The 23,445-nt window shown below is 45.4% G+C and overlaps 1 long non-coding RNA gene across 1 annotated transcript; it reads right to left on the bottom strand.

The window, feature by feature from the left end:
- Positions 1–599: 599 nt before the first annotated feature.
- LOC126503837 (uncharacterized) lies at positions 600–3,587 on the bottom strand. Its single transcript, XR_007592414.1, has 3 exons — positions 3,378–3,587; positions 2,417–2,588; positions 600–917 (listed from the first exon to the last, which is right to left on the bottom strand). It is a non-coding gene; the product is annotated as an uncharacterized lncRNA (long non-coding RNA).
- Positions 3,588–23,445: the final 19,858 nt, after the last annotated feature.

Here is a 23,445-nt window from a genome sequence, read left to right as displayed (position 1 = left end):
TTCCCATTTTATCAAGAATCCTTTTGAACAAAACGTGTTAAAACGCATGCTTGTCAATAAGAAAGAAGGTTCAGAGGTCCAGCCTGGCCAGTATGTGTCTCTATGGATAACGGGAACGACTAAGGACTCCTATCGGGCTGACTCTGGACTTGAAAATTGTTTCCCAATTAAGTCCATTCTTTCATGTGCTATATATAACCTTAAAAAAACAACACAAGCACTGTATTGGGAGACCCTAAACGGAGCAGAAGAAACCTACTCCGTGAGTGATAGGTGCAGGTGATGGACGTTCTTACCTGAACTGGAAGCCTGCAGTTAGTGACACCTTCCTCGGAAGTGACGTATGACGTATTAAAGTGACGTATGACGCATTGAAGTGTCTTCGGCATCACAAACTTTTAGAAATATGAGACCATAGGTTGGAAATAATATTAGCAGGATTTCAAAAAATTTTAGTCTTTAATGCTAGGAAAAGAAAGAACACCAGACCTTTCAGTTTAAAAATGCATTTTTATTTTTATTTTTCCACAGGAGACCCTAGGAATAAATCCTTCCATTGCTATTGGTAACCTTCAATCAGAAAATCTGTCCCTTTCTGGATCATGATTTCCAAGTCATTCTTTGCAAAGTTTACCGGTCTAAAACCAGACTCTATAAAATGGTTCTGAAAAGTGAGGCCATCTGGTGGCCTGTTAGAAAATTTCCGATTTCTGGAATTCAGTGCTTGCATTCCAAACGCTACGGCCCCTCTGGCCTTGTGTCTCTGGCACCTTCGTTGGTATTTCCTGAACTGGAATCAGTCCAAGATTCTGCAGCCAAATGCAGATTCTATTACACGCTGGCTGGGTAGTGTTGCCAAAGGTGTTCTTTCCTCTTCCTTTCTCTCTGTCTCATTTCACCCCCTCGGTCGCATGGTTCTAATTAATGATAGTTTAGAAAATTCACATAAGTCTGTTCCGCAGTTGTACTGTGGCGTAAGGAAGATGGGGGAAGGGTGGTGTAAGGTTTTCATACTATGCCATCAGGCTGGACACTCACGGACAAAACGTCACCTGTTGACGGGTGCAAATCCCAGTCTTAGAGCAGAAACAATCCAATGGAAACTTAGAGTGTGGGGTACTTGCGAACTAAATGGTGGCCACATCAGGAGGACAGCGTATAAATAAAGGCTTTTGTCTGTCCTTTCCCAGTCTTAGCCCTTTGTACTATCAACAACAAGATGGCCAGTTCCCCGAAAGCACGCTGACCCCTGTGCAGAGGAAGATGGTGTGTAGCGTAGGGGACAACAGGCGAATCGTGTCTTCTAAGCATCTTTCTTTGTCTGTCCAAAGCTCTAAAGGTGAGAGTCCGCCAGAGTTATGATTTGATTTACAACGAGCAAATTTATCTTTGGGTAACGAAGATATGCAAGTGCTTGAGACATTGCCTAATGATTTTATCTTTCTAAGCAGCACATTTACAGTTTCGGCTCCATTCGGTTACGCAATCCTAGCGTGTACACCTGTAACCTTAATATTCTAGGAAGTAGGGGCACAAGGGTCAGTGTTGCAAGGCCAACCTCAGCTTTGGTTGACCTAAAGAGTCTGGGGTTAGCTTGGGCTGCTATGAGACCCTGTCTCAAAACACAAAACCAAAAGCTAGACTAATATATACCCATCAGCAGAGTTTAAGGGTCTCAGGCCCCATCCTCATCAAGGCTTGTTACTTTCTCTAATGATAGGCATTCATATCTGTCTCCGGTGAGATGGAATTTCAGTATGATTTTAGCTTTCCAGATAACTAAGGATATTGAATATTTTTTTTTCAAATGTTTATTGGCTATCGGTATGCCATTGTTTGAGAACTGTCTCCTTTTAAATTTTGAACTTTAATTTTCTGGTTTTCCCTCCTCTCTATTAGAATATAAAATTTCCTTTTAAACTAGAAAGCAAATTTTTTTTTTTAAAAAAGCCTATTTTGTGCCGAATGTTTTCCCCCTCCTTTTCGGGATCTTGTACTTCCTTGGACTGCTTTTTTGGGTTGGAATGCTGCCTGAACACCGTGTGAATTATGGAACAAATACAGGCCTGTTCTTTGGCGACTTCGAGCATGTGAAGGCGAGATCAAAGGGCCAAGGAAGAAAAACAAAGACCAAAGAGAATCGGGATGCATAGTAAACCTGTCTGAAAAAAATGTCACCAACGTTGGGAGCTTGTACTGCAACATTAACAATAGACGCTTGTGTGGCTGATTTCCAGTCTCCACGGCACTTTTACACCCCTGCTTAGGACTACCCTCAAGAGAAGGGCTGGGTGGCACCATTGGCTTCTCCCGAGGGAATACGGAGGAGAGAGAGAGAGAGAGAGAGAGGGCTTGGTAGCGTGCTACCTCCCAGTCCAGAAACTGGCATTTAAACCTGTCTGGCCCCGCGTCCTACCTGGTTTGGTTTTTCTGGAAGGGGTTTTGTGTTCACACCCTTCCGGCTAGTAGGCTCAGGTCTGTTGATTTCACATTCTTGGGCATCTTTCCACCGCCACTCCCTCTCTGCGCGTACCGTGCATTCTTTCCTCTCTGAGGAACTCCAGGCAGGGAGAAGTTTTGGTGTCTGTCTGAGTTAAATGCAAAGCGCTGTTTGTAATTTCTGCTCAGGCTCTAATACCCAAGGGATTCCTAAGGGTGGCAAATGTGAAAGTCTACTGGGACATTCTTTCTTAGGGGAGGGGATGGGGAGTCAAAGGAACTTAAGAATTCTCCTGCTGCATTGGAGCCCAGCTGCCAGGGCTTAAGCTGAAGGGGCAGAGAGGATTAAAAGCGGAGAGCCCTGGGTCTGATTTCAGTGGTCCTGCTTCAGATGGGATTGTCCCGTCGGTTTGGCAAGAGCCTGCTGGGTTTAAACTGAAATGAAACCGGCGGCCCTGGGGACAGCAAAGGAAATTACAAATGACAGCTGCATCGTTTAATAGCAACATCTGGTCCTGAGGCTTCATCCCAGACCCCTGGTATGTGAGGAATGGGATCCTTCGGCATCTATAGCTCTGCGGGAAAACTGGCTTGGAGCCGAGACAGGCCTAGGTTAAGGGTGATTTTCTTGCTGATCTTGCTGTCTTGAGCCAGACAAGGCCTCTCTAGGCCTCAGTTTCAGGACAGCGGTTACACAAAGAAACCTTGTCTCACAAAATCAAATAAATAGATTTAAAAAAAAATTAATCTGAATATAGTGATAGAGGCCTATAGCTTTAGTGCTTGGTGGGGGGGGGTGGAGGCAGAAGTTCAAGGAGTTCAAATTTAGGAGTCCAACAGCAGCCTCACCTACAAGGCCCGCTTGAGGCCAGGCTTGACTACGTGAAATCCTATTTCCCAAAACTAAAATCAGTAAAACAAAGAATATTCATACATACCTAATCTGAGCACCAGGAGGTGGAAGCAGGAAGGTCAGAGGAATTCAAGGTCATCCTTGGTGACGCAGCAGTACACTGTAGCCCAGGCTGGACTGGAATGTAGTAGGTAGCTCATATACCACCAGCTAGCTCCTTTTAAAGAAGAAGAAGCCAACGATATTAAATAAAGGTTTTGCTATTTTGACTCACATAGAATCCAGTACTACTGAACTCTCTCCACCCCCATGCCCAAAGAGGAAGCTTTATTGTGTGGCTGGGCTCAATCTGCCTTCCTGACCCGTTGGTCAGTATGTGTGTGGGAAGACTTGTGGGGAGGAAGATGGGGAAGATTGGGTACATGTTTCTATTCTTGGATGTTAGCGTCTGAGTTCGTGTGTTTTCTTTCTTTTTTCTTTTGCAGAAGTTGGGGTTAACTAGGAAGTAGAGAGTGGTACACATCCAGGACAAGGGGAGGGCCTGGTCTTCCCAAGCTGCATTGCCAGGCTTCTGGGTGGCAGCTTCTCTACCGGGCATAGTTTAATGGAGGGACTCATTATTCCGGAGTTAGAAGGGGAGGGGCTTCCAGGGTTCACTCCTCTCTCCTGGTGTGGGGATTTGGGATGTGCCTGACATCAGATGCACTGAGGGGCAGGCTGCAAGGCTGATTAGGAGATACCAGCATAATAAGGTGCAGGCCGTGTTGGTTCTAGCTAGTTTTGGGTGGTCTTATAGCTCAGTTGTTGGAGTGCTGCCATGATGTGTTTCTGTTAAACAGCTGTGAGCAGCTTTGATGGAAGCAGCTCCTGCCACCATGCACACTGCCCTTCACTCCCAGCACCTGTCTGGTCTACCTCACTTCCTGCCTCAGACATTTGCATCCTCTGGTCTCAAGGGATTGAAGCCGGGAGGAGATCCATTCTCTCGCTTTCTCTCTCTCTCTTCCCTTTTCCTTTCCTTTCCTTTCCTTTCCTTTCCTTTCCTTTCCTTTCCTTTCCTTTCCTTTCCTTTCCTTTCCTTTCCTTCTTTCTTTCTTTGTTTTGTTTTTTTGAGACAGGGTTTCTCTGTAGCTTTGGAGCCTGTCCTGGAACTCACTCTAGACCAGGCTGGTCTCGAACTCACAGAGATTTGCCTGTCTCTGCCTCCCGAGTGCTGGGATTAAAGGCGTGCGCCACCAGCACCCAGCTAAGATCCATTCTCTACAGCTACTTCAAGCTGACATCGGTCTGTCGACCCTGCATAGGGAGGCAAAGAAAGTCTCTGGCTGTCCAGCCCAGGGGGACAAGGAACATTGTAGGAGACTTTGAAGTTGGTGTGAGTTGGAAAACTTGCATTTGCTGTAGCAAGAGATGCTGAAGTTCTGTGCAGGAGATTTTAAGTTTGGGACAGCAGCCTGAGAACTTGTCTAGGGGGCATTTCTGATTTTGGAAGAGCCAGTTCTTATTCATAAGAATTACTAATGAAAGGCTTGGGGAAAAAAATTAAGCTAGGGAGTTTACGTTTGGGTGGGTCCAGGTCTTCCTTAGTCAATTTCATCAAGATTCAGAGACATTGAGCAACTTGCTTACAGCCTCGTATACAGCCTCGTATGAGTTACGGCATCCTGCCGTCCTCTGTAATTCCTAGGGCGCGTAGAAGGGCTGCAGGCAGAGAAAGAAACAGGTAGCCCTAGCAGCTGGTGTGACAAGTGCTACCTTGCTGACTTCGGACTCTTTCCGTTTTAGCCCCTCAAAGTCTTATGTCTCAGGAATTTTCTCAGCGCTAGGAAAACCGGGACGGTTAGTTCCCCCTATGGCTGACAGCTCGTAGATGGCTTCTAGTCCCTTCATCAGAATAAGCAAAAGAGAAACATTAGCATCAACCTTGAGGCTTTTCAAGAACGGCAAGGAACAAGCAAAAAAAAAAAAAAAGGGAGACAGTTCTATAATTTTGTCTGCACAACGATAAAAACAGAGGTGCAGCTACAAACATGACCAAACAGCTCCCCCTCCTGGCTGACTGGAGACACTACCGCTCCTTCAGTGCTAAGTCTGGCCTTGTTTTTATCCTTCCGCCCAGGGAATATAAATAGACCTAACCATTAAATATCATGTTATTCTTACAGGTTTAATATAAAATAGACTCCTGCTTCCTTGGGCTCACCTCCAAACAAGCTAACACAGGCCAACTCCCACAATAAACCCCTCTCTCTGACGGGCTCCATTGCGGCACACAGAGTGAGGTCTCCTCACAGCACAGAGCAAACACAGCCCCTTGGAGTGCCACCTTTCTTTCTTGAACTGTGACCTTAAACTGAACATACTTAGGAGTGCACACCCTTACCCCAGCATGCTTAGGAATGTGAGCACATCGAGTGTATTTCTGGAGTCTCCCCAACTCCAGGGCACTGAAGCGTGGGAAGAGGAGCTCCCTCCTGCTTGTGACTCTCTACTGCTGGGCCATCTCTACTAGGGGATAGAATGTTTTTTTTTTAAAAGTAGAATCGTTCAATGGAAATTCCCATTTTTGGAGGCTCCTCACTTTGCAGGTGTTGGACTCGCTCACCCCACGGGCTGACCCATTTAAGGGTCATCAGTGTTGTCTGCAATAGATGCTTTAGTTCTTCTCAGCTTCCAGACACAGAAGAGGAAATGGAGCGTATCTACAAAGAGATATGCGTTAGACATGGCCAAGACGGGGCCAACGAGATGGCCCTGTGAGTAAAGGCTGGCTTTCACCTGACACTTAGGTTTGATACCTGGAGCCTCTACGGTGGAGGCAGAGAACTTGTTCCTGCAGTTTGTCATGTGACCTTCCATACATGTATCAGAGCACACCTGCAAGCCACACAATACACATGTACACAAAATAAATAAAAATGGAATTAAAAAAGTAGCTGAGTTCCGTTGTTTTATATACTACTAGGGAAAAAAACCTGTCAATCATAATGATAGGAGTATTTGAGGGGGCCAGTGGCATGGATAAGAAGGGGTCTGAACTAGGATCCAAAGTATCTGAAGCTGGCTGTGGTGGCTCAGACCTTCAGTCCCAGCATTTGAAGGGTTAAGGTGGAGCCAGAGGGAATCATGAGTCTGTTGTCAACGTTGGCAACACAGCAAGACCCTGTTTCAGGAAATAAAAATTAGTTGTAGTTTATCCAGTTCTGGTGGCCACCGAAATGTGACAGAAAAATATACTTTCGAATTGGTGGAGTATTTTTACTCCCAAGTCCATTTTGGGAGATCTTAACGTAGCAAGAGAAAAGCTCGAAGCCAGGTCCATAAGTTGTGCTTCAATGCTATTCTAAATTTCATGGGAATCTTTGATTTTTGTATCTGAAGGAGGGGCTTGCCAAGTGCGTCTGGCTGCAGCAACCCTGCAGGGTTAGGCAATGGGCAAGGGCATGCATTTTGTCCTGTTGAAGTCACATCTTGTAGAGGGCCTGATGGCCCCTGTCTGTTCTGGGAAGTCTTGCCCTACTTAATTAAACTAAGGAACCTAAGCCATTTCCTTCCCTCGTGTTTGCTAGTGACTTGAAGCTGACTTGAAACATCTGCTTTGCTTTACCAAGAAAAGCCTCAACTACGCGAATGAGGCTGAGTTGCTTCAGGAGCCCGCTGCCAAGTTCGAAGACTTCAGCTGGATTCCCAGAACCCATAACACGGAAGGTGAGGACCCGTTCCTACAAGCTGTCTTCTTACATCAACAAGCACGCTCTGCACTCACACTCACGTACGCACATGCACACACACTAATTACAAAAGACAAAATGAAGCTACATGTGGTAATACGTGTCTAGAATCCCCAGGGCTGGGTGTGGGGTGGCGTAGAGAGAAGTGTGTCTACTCGGTCTAGCTGAAAAAATGAGCTCCAAGTTCAGTGAGGGGCTTGTCTCAAAATACAAGATCTCGGAGTGCAATAGAGGAAGAAGCCCAGTATTGGCTTTTGCCTCTGTATACATGTGGATGAGTATAACCACACACACACACACACACACACACACACACACACACACACACACACACACCCCTTTCATTCTCTTTCTCTCACACACAGTTTCTAAATGACTTAACATTCATCTGAAGTATAAAAGGTTCTATACCCCAGTGACATTCTAGACCCAAGTTGGTACAGAGCGCTTCACCCCGCCACAGGAACAGGCTATAGGCGTAGCCAGAGAAAGGGCAGGAACACACAGAAACAGGCTGATTGGCTGCGGTCAACACTTGCTTGACATTAGCGTGGTGCGGTTAGTTGGGATCCCCTTAACTGCTCTGATTTGCTGAAATATAGTTATTTGGTTACTTTTAAGTTATTTTATAATGTGCTTGGCCACCACGCTAGGCTGTAGTTTGTTATGTACAAAAGTTGCTCAATTCTATTTTCAAGTATGGAAACATGTAGAGCAAACTTATTCAACATCTAGATACATGTATGCTATTATTAGTCTTGATATTTAGAGCAAAGTTTGAGTGAGGCTCCCTTCTGCAGGTTGGCTAGGAACTATTCAGCTTATAGACCATACTTTACAAAAGCATATTTTTTATTTTATTTTTGGCTGGATAAGATGCAATTTATTGAGGCTAAACAAAACACATCTTTTAAAAGAGAAAATGTTAAATTTTCTTCCTAACTACATTCAAATTTATTTATTTAAATTATTTATTTTTTTTTCAGGACAGGGTTTCTCTGTGGCTTTGGAGCCTGTTCTGGAACTTACTCTGTAGACCAGGCTGTGCTCATACTCACAGAGATCCATCTGTCTCTGCCTCCCAAGTGCTGGGATTAAAGGTGTGCCCCACCACTGCTAGGTTATTTATTTATTTATTTTGAGACTAGGTCTCTTTTTGTGGCATGGTTGGCCTGGAACTCACTGTCTAGACCAGGCTGGTGTTAAACTCACATAGATCTGCTTGCCTTTCTCTCCCAAGTGAATGATAGACATAAGGACAGGCACCACCATGCCTGGCACATACATTAAAATAGTAGTGTGCATGTGTGCATGTGAGCGCAGGTGCTTGCCAAGGCCAGAAGAGGGAGATTTTAGTTGCAGGTGCTTGCCAAGGCCAATACGGGTGCTGGGAACCGAACTCCAGTCCTCTTAGAAACCCTAAAGCAATATACTGCCATATGGTTAAGGCCATATAGTACTGGCTTCCGAACTACTTTTAAAAGGAAGGGAGACCATGGTTATCAGCTTCCATGTTTATTTGAAGGTCTGTAGCACCTCTTATCTGTGTCTTGCTGAGACATAATACATAAAGAAGACAGGAACCAAAAGAGCTAAAGACCCTCTAGCTAAAGGGAAGAGAGGTTATGACATTGGATGGAAAACAGGGAAATTAGAAGCAAAAGGAAAATCAATGAAAAACTAAGAAATTGCTGGAGAATCCTGATTCATTCTGAAGAGGGAAGGGGATTAGAGAGATGGCTTAGCTCATATCCGAAACATCAAGGAAAGGGGGAGGAACAAAAGAGGAGAAGGATTGTTCCTTGTTACCTAGGAGAGATTTGTTGGAGGATGTCCTCGGGTACCAGAATCTAAGGATGCTTAAGTCATTCACATAAAACAGTACAGAATATGCGTGTAACCTATGCATATCCTTCTGCATAATTAAAATCTTCTCTAGTTGACTCATAATACTGAATACAAGGTAAATGTCATTTCAGCCATTGTTAGATTGTGTTGTTTGGGGAATAACGGCAAGAAAAACGTTTGCACATGCTCAGTACAGGCGCGANAAATTGATGTGGAACCTGAGATAAAGAACGCCAAATTTAACTGAAAAATGGAGAAAACATTAATAGAATAAACTACAACACAAGGAACTAATATTCCCATCACACACAGGCTCTTCTTCCACACACACAAAGTTTCATCACAAGCCAGTTACAAAACGCACACATCTGGGAGGCGCTGTGTCTGCGATAAGCTTGCTGCCGCCTAGACACGACCCACACAGTAATCACCAGGTCAGCGGTGCCGTTTCCAGGGCAGAATCATTAATCACCATTTCCGATGATGTCGACACAGTAACGAGAAAACACATAGCGACGCTTTCCAGGTCGCTTTCAAGCCCCGTTGAAAGGAGGACCACAGCAGGGAAATCGATGGCAGATGGTTTCGCCGAATCTGAGCAGGCATTTCAAACAGCGCCGCGTCGGATAAAGAGGCCGTTGCTTTTAAAGGTCAATGGTGACTTCCATTATAATCCCCGATTCATCATTAGCCCAGAAGGTTCCTTCTAGGTTGGGATGCAACAGAAGAATTTGTTTTGCACCAGGGAAAGGCAAACTTGAAAGACAAAACAACAACAACAACAAAAACTTATTTTGCCGTTTTAAGAGCTTTTGTTTCCATCCCCAGCCCCTTTAGCTCAGAAGTGGGAATGCAAAAAGACTACATCTTCTAAAATTTGGGGTTCCTCTTTGTTTTGTCCAAACAGTTATCCTTCTTATCCCCTCCATAAAAGCTCGGTTCCCAGTAGCTTGGATGGTCTTGGGAAAATGCTTTTCAGAGATTTGCTTCTAGAATCTTATCGATTTATTTATTTTAACATTTATTTATTATGTGGGTCGTGTGGCCACGGATGTTCACACATGAAAGTCAGAGGACAACTTGGGAGTGGATTCTCTGCTCCCACCATGTGGGTCCCGGGGATCAATTTTTGCCCACTAAGCCGTGGTCCTGGCTAGATTTATGCCAACTTGACACAAGCTATAGACATCGGAGGGGGAACCTCAATTGAGAAAATCCCTTCAGAAGATTGGGCTCTAAATAGGCAAGCCTGTAGGGAATTTTATTAATTAGTGACTGATGGGGGAGGCCCAGCTTATCGTGGGTGGGGATACCCCTGGGCATGTGGTCCTGGGTTCTATAAGAAAGCAGACTGAGCAAGCCAGTAAGCAGCGCCCCTTCACGGCCTCTCTGTCGGCTCCTGACTTCAGGTTCTTGCCCTGTTTGAGTTTCTGCCTTGGCTTTCCTAGATGGATTGACTGTGACTTGGGATATGCTGGTCATAAACCTTTTCCTCCCCGAGTTGTTTTGCTCATGGTGGTTCATCACACCAAGAGGAACCCTAAGGTGGCCATCTTCTGACTCCATTTCAGCATCTTGGACTATTCTTTAAGAATCTTAACGCTATCTTTTTGGTTCCGTTCCTGTCTGCCTTTACATTGTTTTGCCAGGGAGAGCACTGGTGCTTCCTGGAGTAGTCTCTCCAGAATCTCCAGACATTTAGGAAAAGAGCAGTTATCAGCAGGGAGGCTCTTGAGAGCTTAAGAAAGAGGTGTATGTGGCTTCTCCGGCAAAGGCAAAGGTTCGCCTTCACCTGGTTCTCAGGAGCTGGGAGTGTCTCAGGCCACCAAACGACGCAAGCAAAGCCAGACTAAGGAGAGGTGACAAGATTATTTTGCAGGTTTTCTTTCCGTTTAGTCACACTGTCAGTGATACCGTGGTTAAATTCCTAAATTACAGCAATTCAGCTATCGGAGCACCTGGCTGTTATCACCGTGATTAGCGATGCTCTTCTGTGATCTTCGGTATTGACACAGGGAACGTGGCTAATGTAGTTCATCTACAGCCTTTCTGTCTGACAGTCTGGAGTCAGAGTCCAGGAAGAGCGAGGGTGTGAAAGGGAGGCATCCCCACATCTCTTGTTTTTCTGTATGGGGGCAGAGAGGTCAGGGCTAGGGTCCTAGGTTCCTCCTTCCCTCTGCCTGCCAAGGTGGAGGGCACCTTGTGCTTGGTGAGCATAGGGGGAAAAGCTATGTGCTTGGGTCTTATCTATCCATGTCTGCTCCTGGGGATGAGTTTTCCGTGGGGGACTTGTGTGTCTCTCTTCTGTATCATGCCATTGTTTCTACGTATGTATTGAAATAATTTAAAAGTCCGTAGACATGTGTGTGTGTTCTTGTACATGTGTGCGCTCCATAGCATGCTTGTGGAGGTCAAAGGACGACTTCCAGGAGTTCGCTCTCTCCCTTTACCATGTGGTGTAAGGGATCAAACTCGGTTGTCATACTTTGTGGGGAGCACCTTTAATCCATGGAGCCATTTTGTCTTCCCAAATTTTGATTCTTTTTTTTAAGAGTCATGAAATTATGCTTCAGTTTATTGTTGCCTCATAACAAATTTTGATTCTTTAATTATCCAGTTTTTTTTGCTTTAATTCTCAACTGGTTCACAAGAGGGGATGAGACCGCTATTGAATGGGCACCTTGCCAGCCTCCCGAAAAATGAGATTCTAGTTTTCTTAGTTATGTTAGAATACAAGCTGGGCACAGAGACACATGCCTGCAATCCCAGAACTTGAAAGGGTCAGCAGTTCAAGGCTAGCACAGACTATGTGGGCATCAAGAGACGAAAACCAAGAGGGAGGGATTGAAGGAGGGAGGGAGAGAGAGAGAGAGAGAGAGAGAGAGAGAGAGAGAGAGAGAGAGAGAGAGAGAGAGAGAGAGAAAGAGAGAAGTAATGCCAATTGTTGAGGAAATTTGCAGACTCTGTGCTGCTGGCTTTCTGGCTCCACTCACTTTCTAAGCAAGCATCTTTTTAAACACCTGCTATGCGACTCTGTGCCTCATCAGTGAGCAAGACAGACACAAATCCCTGCCACCAATAGCTAAAAGAGTTCAATACAAGAAGTGGCTATAAGTTGTGATGGTTCTTAGGGTAACAGAATAAGAGAGGCAGAGGTGATGTGAGATGGAGTGGCCTTGGTTAAAGGAGGCTCCCAGGCTTCAGCTAAAGTCGCCTGTGATGTCTGAATATAGTTAACAAACAGAAACTGTCTGATAGATGGTATTGCAGCCTTCAGTCTGCCCTAATCCACATGGTTCTACTTGTCTTAATACACACTGCCATATATTCATGTATGCAGTCAATGAATGCTTTTAATGCTTTAAAAATTTATTCCTTGAGAATTTTATGCATGTATTCAGTGTAATATGGTCATACCTATCACCCTCAGGTCTTCCTTCTTCCACCAGATCTTCTTTAACATACCCCTCCCAACCTCATATCCCCCCCCCCCTCTTTCCCCCCACAGCCTACTGAGTCCTCTCAGTGCTGCCCACATCTGTCCGAGTGTGGAGCCATCCACTGGAGCAACCTACCAGTGACCACGCCCCCCCAAGAAGAATGATTTTCCTCCAGCACCTATCAACTGCCAATGGTTCCTCAGTTAGGGGTGGGGTCTAGTGAGCTCCTCCCATATCCACGATGGGATTTTGACTACTTAATGCATATTTTATGACAGGGCCTAAGGATATAAAAATGTGTGAGACCTGTTTGTGTAGGATACTGGCATTGGCTTGCAGGTATTATCCAAGTGCTTTACCATTGAGCTACATCCCCAGTCAGAGTAAGACATCTATCTATCTATCTATCTATCTATCTATCTATCTATCTATCTATCTATCTATCTATTATCTATTATCTATCTATCTATCTATTATCTATCTATCTATCTATTATCTATCTATCTATCTATCTATCTATCTATCTATCTATCTATCGTCTTCGTGTGTGCATTTGTGGGCATGTGAATGTGGGTGACCATGTACCACAACTCATATGTGGATGTTGGAAAATAACCTCTGCTGTTGGTCCTTGCCTTCCATTTTATTTTGAGACTCTCTTTTCTGCTGCTCTGTGAACTTCAACTGATTCTCCTGGCTTTGACTCCTACCTCCCCAAAGGAATGCTGGGATCACAGACACTTGTCCAACCTGTCTGGCTTCTATGTTGGTTCTGGGTATCGGAGTTCAGGTCTTCACATTTGTGTGACAGGTGCTTCTCCCCACTGAGCCATCCCCACAGACCCCCCCCCCCAATAAGGCGTTTTTAATGCCCCAAAGAACAAGTGACCTTATTGGGAAAGACAGTAATAGATTATTGTTAAAGATTATAATCTAGGAGAAGCTGTGAGGAGATCAGATCATAAACATAGAGCAGGGAAGTGATTAGCTTGGCATAGGGAGGTTTAGGTTTTAGGGTAGGGGAGGGAGGGATCTGCAGAGAACTCCAAGCAGCAAAAAGTAAGGCTTGTTTTTCTGCTGGACAGGAGAGAAGCGGGCTAAGGTTCCTGTGACTGTGTGACCTTGTGACTGTGTGGCTAGGTTCCACAGAACTCTGCCTTTCAGCACGCCTCTGAGAAAAAGACCCAGCGACTTCAGCTCGTGCTTTGAAACTTTCTTTAAACTTATGATAATGATTACTTTCATTTTAAAGGCAAGCAAAGTAAAATTAGGTAGGTCCTGTGGTTAGTCAGGAGAACAGGCAGGTGAAATGGATTTTATTGGCATTGACGGTGAGATGTGGGGAAAGCCAAAAAATGTATGGTACCAAGCTCACTAGAGTAAACATTTTGCTAGCTCCTCAGAGAAGTCCACGAATGTTGTTAGAATCCGCTGTTGGCCGTGGCTCTAGCCACATCTCCTATAGAATCTTTTCCCCTTTGAGGGAAGCAAAGAAATTTTACAGCTAGAAAACACGAGTCCAAACTTAAGAACTGTAAAGGAGTAAGACTTAAAAAAAAAAAAAAACCCAAGAACAAAAAGAAGTCATTTTAATTATGATTTTGTTTGGTCCAAGTGCAATTTCTTGCCAAAGTTTTTGTTGGGTAGAATAAAAAGACAGTTTTCCAAATATCCTGATTAGTCTTTCGTGGATTGTTCTCGCTGTGTATTTAAGGGGCTAATTAGAGAAAAGGGGGAGTTTGAAAGTGGCTTCTGCACTATCTCTACTAATTATTTTTAATAAGCAGTGATTCGTGGTGCCCGGTACTATTTTTCTCCCCTTTGGCACATCCAAAGCAGGAGAGATGCTGTGTGTGCCGAGGCATATCAAAGCCCGGCTGAACCCGCCTTAGCTAGTCTGCTGGTTTGATGTCAGTTCAAAGGAAATCTCCAATCCCAAAGACTTTTCAGTTTCTTTCTGCACCATAAATTATATGCGCAAAAACCAATATAAACCTCTTTGTACATCTGCATGTGAACGCCACAACCAAGTCGTTTCTCTCCAAAATGCTCTTTGCAAGAGCATGCTTTTGTTGTCCTTAGCATACGCTTATGTGATGCTCCAAACATAATTCACTCTTGTGAGCCAAGGATATAGGGATTGCTGATGAAAATGGCTCAAGGTCATCAAGTCTGTGCCCAGCTCTGGGCTGGGGCACTGTGAGTTGTTGAATGTACAAGCCCTAGGTCATAATTTAGACTCTCTCTCACACATATAAAAGAAATGACTTTCATTTGACCCGTTAATCCTTTGCCACTCTCCAGCTCCATCTGGTATACCTTGACGCTTCTCCACTAGGCCTATGTGTAACTAGCTATTCCTTCCCTTGTGGGACTTCCCTTCCTATCCTTTGTAGGATAAAGCCCTATTGTTATTTGCATCTCAGCTGTCATCGTTGCCGAGGCAAAGTCTTTCCGAAGCCCCAGTACAGATCAAATCTTCCACCAGACACCCCCAGACAGCTGTGCGCCTCCTTTTGTGGTGCAGTTTTGCATTTATTATTGTGAGACGTTGATTAATATCTATCTGACTCACCAGGCGGCAATCTCCATGAGAGCTGAGGATGAATATTTTCTTGCTCATTATTCTGTTTCTCATGGCACACACAGATGCATTGGCGGAGCTCTGCCGACATCCTCTGTATAAATGAATACGCACATAACAAAGCTGATGAGTGGCTGGGAAAGTTGGGTGGAAACGGGGTTGGGCAGAGTATGCAAAGATCATGGGATTTGTGCAAGGAGTCCATTCTCTATTTTTACTAAGTCAATAAGTCAATGACCGGATTTCCTTTCATGAGTTAAGCGGGTCAGCCATCAGGTTGGTGAATAGATTAAGATGCCCTCTTTGCCCTTGAGATCCTTACAGTTTATTGGCAGTTAGATCTCTAAATTGGCTCTTAAAAGTATATTGTGGTATGTTCTACCATGGAAGTATAATTGTTTTGGCATGTGTGGGTGTGTGTGATATGTATATTGTATAAGTGTGCAGCGTTTAATTTTTCTACGACCCAGAGTTTTCATCTATTAAAGCAGAGACTATATAATTTCAGTGCTCGCCTTAGTGTGCTTGTGGTACTGATCATTGCCCTTTCCAATCACCACTGTGTGCCTTCCTGAGCTATGGAGCTACTGCACTTTCCGGAGTCTCTTGCAGCTAGAGCTAGCTACAAAGGTTGGAAGGAGAAAATATCCTCACCTGGTTGGATGAACCCTAAGTGACCCTGGGAGTGTTTTGTTTTTAGCATCTCCCATTGGCTCTTTTGACTCTTTCCCCTAGACAAACAGATTTTTCTTTGACACTTCTGAAAACCTCTACAGTCCATGAGGTTAATCAGTTCATGAATTCAGCAAATCTTTATTGAGCACTTGCCATGTCTCAGGGTGGCGGTGACATGGAGGATATGTTGGAATGTAAATAAGACAAGGTCTCGGCTCTTAGAGAGCTCACGGGCTCCATCTGCGGCTCCCAATTTTTCCGCATCAGAAACCTCACTCAAATCTCTTTTCCTTAAAATAAATAATATGGGAGCCCCACCTTCAGAACCCAGCCATTCTGCTGTGTCCTTATTATTAGGTTAGTAACTTCATTGTGTACAATACCTTTTAGCATATGGTGGTTGTCAGAAAAACATGGCACACAGAAGGACTTCATCAAGGTCCAGGATCTAGTCCCAGGTTCGTGTGCTCAGAAACCTGGTTATGCAGAGGCTTCCTGAGTATGCATCTTTCTGGGATGGGCACTCATGAACCAAGTCCCCAGGTCCCCAGAGAGCAATCAATGAAACCAACACAATGTCTCTCAGTCTCTATGAAGAGACTGTAAATGCCAAGGTACCGTCTACTGGTGTCCTAATCCCCTCTTGGAATATTGTTTGTTTTTATTTATGTGTACATGTTTATACTGCATCAATTTCTGTACACTCTGTGGGCAGATGCCTGCAGTGGCCAGAAGATGGGGTCAGATGCCCTGGAATTGAAGTTACAGTTAGTTGTGAGCTGCCTGATGTGGGTACTGGGAGCCGAAATTGGATCCTCTGCAAGAACAGTTAGTGCTCTTAATGGCTGGGCCATCTCTTCAACCTCCATGTATGTATATAGAATATTTTTGATTCAAGGTTTGTTGAATATGAAATGCAGACTTCATAGACAGGGAGGGCCGACTATAGGAAAACTGATCTCTTTAGAAACATCCTATACAAGCATCGTTAAAAAAAATGCATTTAAGACCTCAGTCCTTGGAACTTGTATTCATTTCGTTTTGAAAGCCGTTGAAAGTTACAGTCCACATTGCTGGACAATTTTATTGGTCACGGTTTTCGATGTGGCATTCAGAACCCACATTACATCTGAAGGAGTTATGCTTGGTGGCCACCATTCATATTTGGTGTAGTGCAAACAGAGACGATGGAGAATTGTGTCCTACCCACGAGGTGTTCAGCGGAGATCTTATTTCTTCAAGGGCTGTCTTAACTTTGTTCTCCTGTCACCCTGGGCTTATAGATCATTCGTTTTATCCCGCAATGGTTTCACAGGATGGTTGGTTTAGACTGCTTTGACAGGATTTTAAACGTCACAGCTCTGGGTAGGAAGAGGCAAATGGAGGTTAATGAGAACTCGGAACACATTGAGTGTAGATCCAGTCTCCTGGATTGACAGACACGGGTGATGGAGACTAAAAATTCCTGGCCACAAATATAACGGATGCAGTACAACTGTGACCTGTGGGGGAAGATGAGCCGGCTCATTCTGAGCCACTTAGAGCACTACTGCTATTAAAGATTCAGGGAGATTAGCTAAGGATTACATTAGAATTGGAGCTGGGAAAGAGGTTGTGAGTGTCTGTCAGGTGTGTGTGTGTGTGTGTGTGTGTGTGTGTATGTGCATATATATGTATATATCAACTCCACCTCTCTTTAAGAAAAGATAAAAATGAGAATGCTATCATTACATTAATAATTATTTTTCTACATTACTTACATTATGTGTGTGAGCGTGCACATTTGTGGTGTGTGCTTACCACAACGAACTTGTGGAATAGATTATGGCCTTTCACCGCGTGGGGCGGGGGTAGGGAGGAGGGAACCGTGACTGTGAGACTTGTCAGGCTTAGCGGAGCAGCAGGCCACCTTTACCTGCAGGGCCGTCTTGCTAGCTCCTCCCCCACTTTTTTTTCAATGCTTGCAGTGGCCAGAAGGATTTATAGAGTTGTACGTGAGGGGTTTGAGAGCCTATACAATATGCTATGAACGTGCCTGACACAGCGTCTTCTCAAGCCTGCCTCCTGTGTGGTGAACATTCCTCCTTGTTCCTCACATCTAGGGAGAAGGGGTCGGAGTTTTCATTCCATTCCCAGAGACACCAGTCTCTCTATTTCCCAAATAAGGGACACCTTATCTGGGAGGGGAGGGAACTGGATGTTCTGCTCTGGCACTATGGGTGTGAGGTCCGTGTCACTGCTCAGAAGAACCCCGTGCTTGGCATCACGCTCTGCGTTTGTCAATTCTGAAATCCTTAGTGACTTTTACACAAGAGGTCCTGTATTTTCCTTTTGCTCTGGTCTTTACATTTTGCCTATCCAGTCCTGTTGAGGAGACACATTCCCATCTGCTTTCCTTTAAGGGGAAGGTTCAGATCTTGCAAGGGAAGCTCTCAGTTCTGAGGGTGGGGTGTTAAGTCTCTATTTAAAGAGGATGTTTTAGGAAGCCTGTTTGACCACAGAGCCAAGCCTTACTCTCCTCCACTTGCATCTAAGAGGAAGTGTTGAAAGGCGGGTTTGGGTGGGGCCGCTGCCAAATACTACTTTGGTTCTCTGCCTTGCTTAGTGCATTGCCTTGGGCAAATGATTCAGCAGCAGGTACCCATTTCCTATCCTGCGAAGCACAGGCAGGGCTGTGAAGGGGTTTAACAGATGGTTCCTATAACATTTATTAATAATTGCTCTTGTAATTAAATCACCACGACCCCCAAGTCTTGCATCTCACTTTATCTGGAATTCAGAATTACACAGGGCTGTTTACTGTTTTCCTCAAATGGCTACGTTTTTTTTTTTTTTGCTATCCTCAACTGTAATTCATCTTTATTTCAGCAAAGTCTCTCTCTGCGAGTAGTTTTTTCAAGAGGACCATGCAGGCACAAAGGCCTTTGCTTCAGATGGGTTTGAAGGGCTGTGAGCTGGTGGGAAGAGGTCAGTCAGCCAAGGGCAAGCGCGTTGTCAGCCTTAGAGGGACCCCATGCAGGCAGGAGATGACCCGGAGCTGGAGCCTTAGGCAGGCCATTCTGCTGGAGCAGAGGCTCTACAAGGCGGAGACTAAATATCTCCCAGTCAGCTCGGGACTCTTTTTCTGTCTGTGAAGGGGCCCGCAGAGCGCCACCTGCAGGCAGGACGATGGCAGGACCTGGAGAGCCGACCTACAAGACCTCCTGTGTGATGTGGGTGGGTTCTCTGACACCTCAGCCTCCTCTTTCACGTCTGTAAAAACAACAACCCGTTCCATGTTAATCTAAAACGATGTGTCAACTGTGAAGTCTATTTCACACCATCATGTATTTATTCCACATCTCGTGACGAGTTCTGAATTTACACAAAGCCGGGAAGAAGCCAGACAGGTCACAAACAAGCAGAACAAAAGGAGATTCTGTCTGAAGTCAAATGAAGAAGCAGGGAGCTTGTGCGGGTCACTGCTTCCAGGGTCCCATAGCCTCAGGCAGGTTACAGCTGAAGCCCCGTTTAAAAGGCCACAGCTGCCGGACGTGGTGGCGCACGCCTTTAATCCCAGCAATCGGGAGGCAGAGGCAGGCGGATCTCTGTGAGTTCGACGGCAGCCTGGTCTACAGAGCAAGTTCCAGGAGAGTCAGGGCTACACAGAGAAACCCTGCCTTGTGGGGCGGGGTGGGTGGGTGTCACGGGCATATGTTAATTTATATCGGTGTGACAATGAAAATATTTGTCTTTTTCTCTTACTCCCTTTTTCTCCATCCCCTTCGCTCCTCCCCTCCCTCCCCCTTCTCCTTTCCTCCCTCCCTTCCTACCCTTACCCATTGTGCGATATGTGAAGTGAAGGTTCTCCAAACTCTAATAATTATTCCCACACACATCTGTTCACTTTATGCTTAACTCGCTTCACTTAATTCCAACCCAGTTAAATTTAATTTGGTTCAGAAACAGTTTCTGAGCCTTTGTGGGGTGCCAGGGGTCCAGGGACAGCCAAGAAACCGACTGTCCTTTTAGAGCGTCACTGAGCTGCCATTCATCGCTATGGCCACTTGATGGCAGTGTGTCACAGACAATGTTCATTTGTGAGGCCGGTTGAGCGGCTCCTCCCCCGCCCCCAGGCCTAAGGCTCAGAGATTGTTGCTCCTTCGTTGGATTTGTTTAATGCACACTTCCAAATTGAACAGACAGCTGGTATTATAGCCGTGCGTGTGCCGTATATGTGCTTAATTATACTGTGGAATTAAATTCAAAAGGGTGAGAATGTGGTTACATGTGTATGCTTCCAAAGTCGGTGTGGAGTTCACAGCTTTGGCCTGGGGCTCAGTCAGGGATGAAGAAGCTGCAGAGAAAGCCGAGGGAAGCCTCAAACCCAGCGGCAGGCGGTTATCAGCAGGCAATAGTGCGAATTTGCTTCCCCGGGCCACCTGAGGTTCCCTTTCCTTACCGCCTGCTGCCCTGGTTCAGCTGCCCAGCCCAGATTCATTTCCTTGGCTTCCCACTGGGCTGTGTCAAGGCGGCTGACCATTAGGGAGCCCAGAGGACCGCGACCTTCATCTCCCCACCTCCGAGAGCATCTCTGACTTTTCTCTGTCCACCGACATCTCTCTGAGAGCCTGTACTTGCTATGCGGGGCATGTGCTTACACAGAGACATTTATTTGGTAGATTCGGCGTTAATGACATCTAGGGATGTCTCTAATGGTGAAATCTCAGGTTCAAGAAAGGTCAATGGGAAAAATCACAGCGGCAGAAAGACCTCAAGGTTATCCCCACAGCATCCGCAGCAGCCATCAGGGCGGGAGGGCTGGGCGGGGTTATTTGTTGATGCTGGACACATACTTATGAATGTGTTTTCTATCTTTCCGCCAGAGCCTTTCTTTCCAAATGAGAACGAAGTGGGAATCGTTTACAAATTTCTCATTCTCTTTGAGCTGAATTTGCCTCCTGTAGGTTTCAATGCTGGTTCTTACTTATTCTTTCTTCTAGGGCCATACAGGCAGCACCGTGGATCTTGTTAAAGCGTTGTATCATCTGCGCCAGGCTGTCTGAGGAGGGTCAGAGATTCTGCACCCCTAACAGGCTTCCTGAGAATGTGACCCTCCTGGGTCAGGGATGCAAGAAGCAGCAGACAAACCTTTGATGTCTGAAATGGGTCCTGGGTGGGATTCTGGCAACTGGTCTCTAAGTCTGTGAGCTTGGGGAGTCTACTCACAATCCAGTGGGTGAAATAGAGATTCTAATGCTAAATTCATATATTAAGAGAATTCAGTGAGCTTGTGAGTGTACTAGCTTAGAATGCCTTCAGGGGCAAGTAGAAGGAACCCGCTCTACACCGGCTTAAACCACTGGAGTAATTTTTCCTCGCCTAACAAGAGATCTGCAGTGAGTGGCCGCTGGCATTGTTCGGCTGCTCAATGCTGCGATCAAAGCTCCAAGGTTGCATGTATGTGTATATATGTACACACACGTACACACAGTGTCTTTGTGTACTAACTTTTATTCTCAGGCTGTGGCCACAGAGTGGCTGTCACAGATCCAAGTACTAGAAGTATTTATGGTGATCAGCTTGGATCCTCCCTCCCTCCCTCCCTCCCTTCCTCCCTTCCTCCTTCCCTCCCTCCATCCCTTTCTTCTCTCCTTCCCTGCCTCCCTCCCTTCCTGTCTCCCTGCCTCCCTCCTTCCTTCCCGTTCTCCTTTTCTCCCTCCCTCTCTCCTTCCTTCCTTTCTTCCTTCCTTTCTATGCAGTGCTGAGAAGCCAAAGCTGGGAAATAGACAGGATGAGTCTCTGTCTTGATAAGGCAACAATGAACCTGCCAAGCCATAGGGAAGAAGGCCCTGCTGGAAGTCGGGCCAGTTTGGGACACAGGTTTGGGAGAAAAACTGTAGAGTCAAGTGCAGCTATAGAGGGAAGCAGGTAGGCCCATGTCTGGATGAAGGAAGGGCTGGGCAGATGCACGACAGGTGCTGGGTGTCCGCCTCTCTATAGGGTCACAAGTGAGCTACATCCGCTCCTTTGTCTGGTCTGTCTGATAAGTTCTCTGGTTTCCCTGATACGACTTTAATGCATGCATGTGCTCCTCCTGTCTCAATTCATCCTGATGAATTTATGGGTGGACACTTTCCCCTCTCAAGCATGAGACATTTATCAGTCTGTGCTGCATGGGATGTGCTAGACCGATGCTAAACTCATATATTAAGAGAATTCAGTGAGCTTGTGAGTCACACGTCCACCCAGTTGCATAGCATCCTCCATCCCCACCCAAGATGGTGGCAGAAGCTACTTGTTGGGAGCTGTAGATCCCTAGCCCCTTGGCTTTCTTTGCCTGCAGCTGCTCTGAGCAGGAGACCCTGATGGCAGGCTGGTGAGTTTGCAGCTGAAAGATCCTGAGGGCTGGGCGTGGCTAAGGATCCCTATATAAGCTGCCCCTGAGCACAATAAAGATTGGCATTTGGAATTCTTGTATCAAGGACGACCCATGCATCTCTCTCTGTGTCTCTGTCTCTCTGTCTGTGAGTGTGATTTTAAGTCTCCAGTGATGGAGGAAGGTAATTGGTTAATTATAATAAACCAACTGCTTGGCCTCATAGCTTAGAACATAGGTGGGTGGAATAAACAGAATAGAATTCTGGGCGGAAGAGGAAGTGAGGTCAGACTCTGCTCTGCTCCCGGAGAGACCTGACAGCTCTGCTCTCTGGAGCAGAGACGCCATGCTCAGCTCTGCCGAATAGACACGATAGCTCTGCGCTCTGAGGCAGATGCGATGAAGCTCCTCCGACCCAAGATGGACATAGGTTAGAATCTTCCCGGTAAGCGCACCTTGGGGTGCTTACACACATTATTAGAAATGGGTTAGAACAATATGTAAGAGCTAGCCAATAAGAAGCAGGAACTAGCCTGGCCAAGCGGTGTTTAAATGAATACAGTTTGTGTGTTGTTATTTCGGGCATAAGCTAGCCAAGCAGGCGGCCGGGGTACTGGGGACGCAGCCCTGCCGCCACTCTTATTTCAACACTCCAGGCTTAGTTCCTGGCTGGTATCTTGTCCTGTAGTGGCACAGGAGCTACATGACTGTTTTCATTGGGGTCTTTATAGGTACTGGTAAAACAGAACCTCAGTACAAGGGGTAGCCTGAAAAATCGATGTCTCACAGGATGTAGAGTGAGTTAGTTAGCACGGAGCCCAGCCTGGTTAATTAAAATTAACTCTCTTTAATTTTTATTTTTGTCTACTATCTATTTCTTTGTTTTACATTCTACAAGGTGATTTCTGTTTCTTCCATTCCTCCGAATCTTTATTATCTCTTATTTGCTCTCATGTTTTTAATATCTAAGCACCCAGTTTTGTTCAATCATAGGTTTCCTTTCCTTCCATCTTCTTTATGTATAAAATGTTGCTTGGAGGAAAATTTGGATTTCCTTTTCTTTTTGAGTTTATCCTTGCATCTATCTATCTATCTATCTATCTATCTATCTATCTATCTATCTATCTATCTTCTATCTCTCCATCCATCCATCCATCCATCCATCCATTCCTCTCTCTCTCCATCTCTCTCTCTCTACCCATCTATCCATCATCTATCTATCTATCTATCTATCTATCTATCTATCTATCTATCAATCATCTATCTCTCCATCCATCCCTCTCTCTCTCCATCTATCCATCATCTATCCATCCATCTATCTATCTATCTATCTATCTATCTATCTATCTATCTATCTATATCTATCTATCTAATTTTTGGTGTGTGTTTTGCTTTTAGTGTCCCACCGTGTTCCTTACTATGGTTCCTTGGTTGAATTGTCCCCCTGAGGCTGGCTGGCATGAAAATGTCACTTATAGCCCTTTATTGTGGTGGCTGGGCTTGCTGACAGAAGGACT

Source organism: Alexandromys fortis, unplaced genomic scaffold, assembly GCF_014885135.2.
Source record: "Alexandromys fortis isolate MF-2015 unplaced genomic scaffold, M_Fortis_MF-2015_v1.1 scaffold_50, whole genome shotgun sequence".
Lineage (NCBI taxonomy): Eukaryota > Metazoa > Chordata > Mammalia > Rodentia > Cricetidae > Alexandromys > Alexandromys fortis.
The sequence above is the reverse complement of the archived record's forward strand: the minus strand, read 5'-3'. Positions and strand labels throughout refer to the sequence as shown.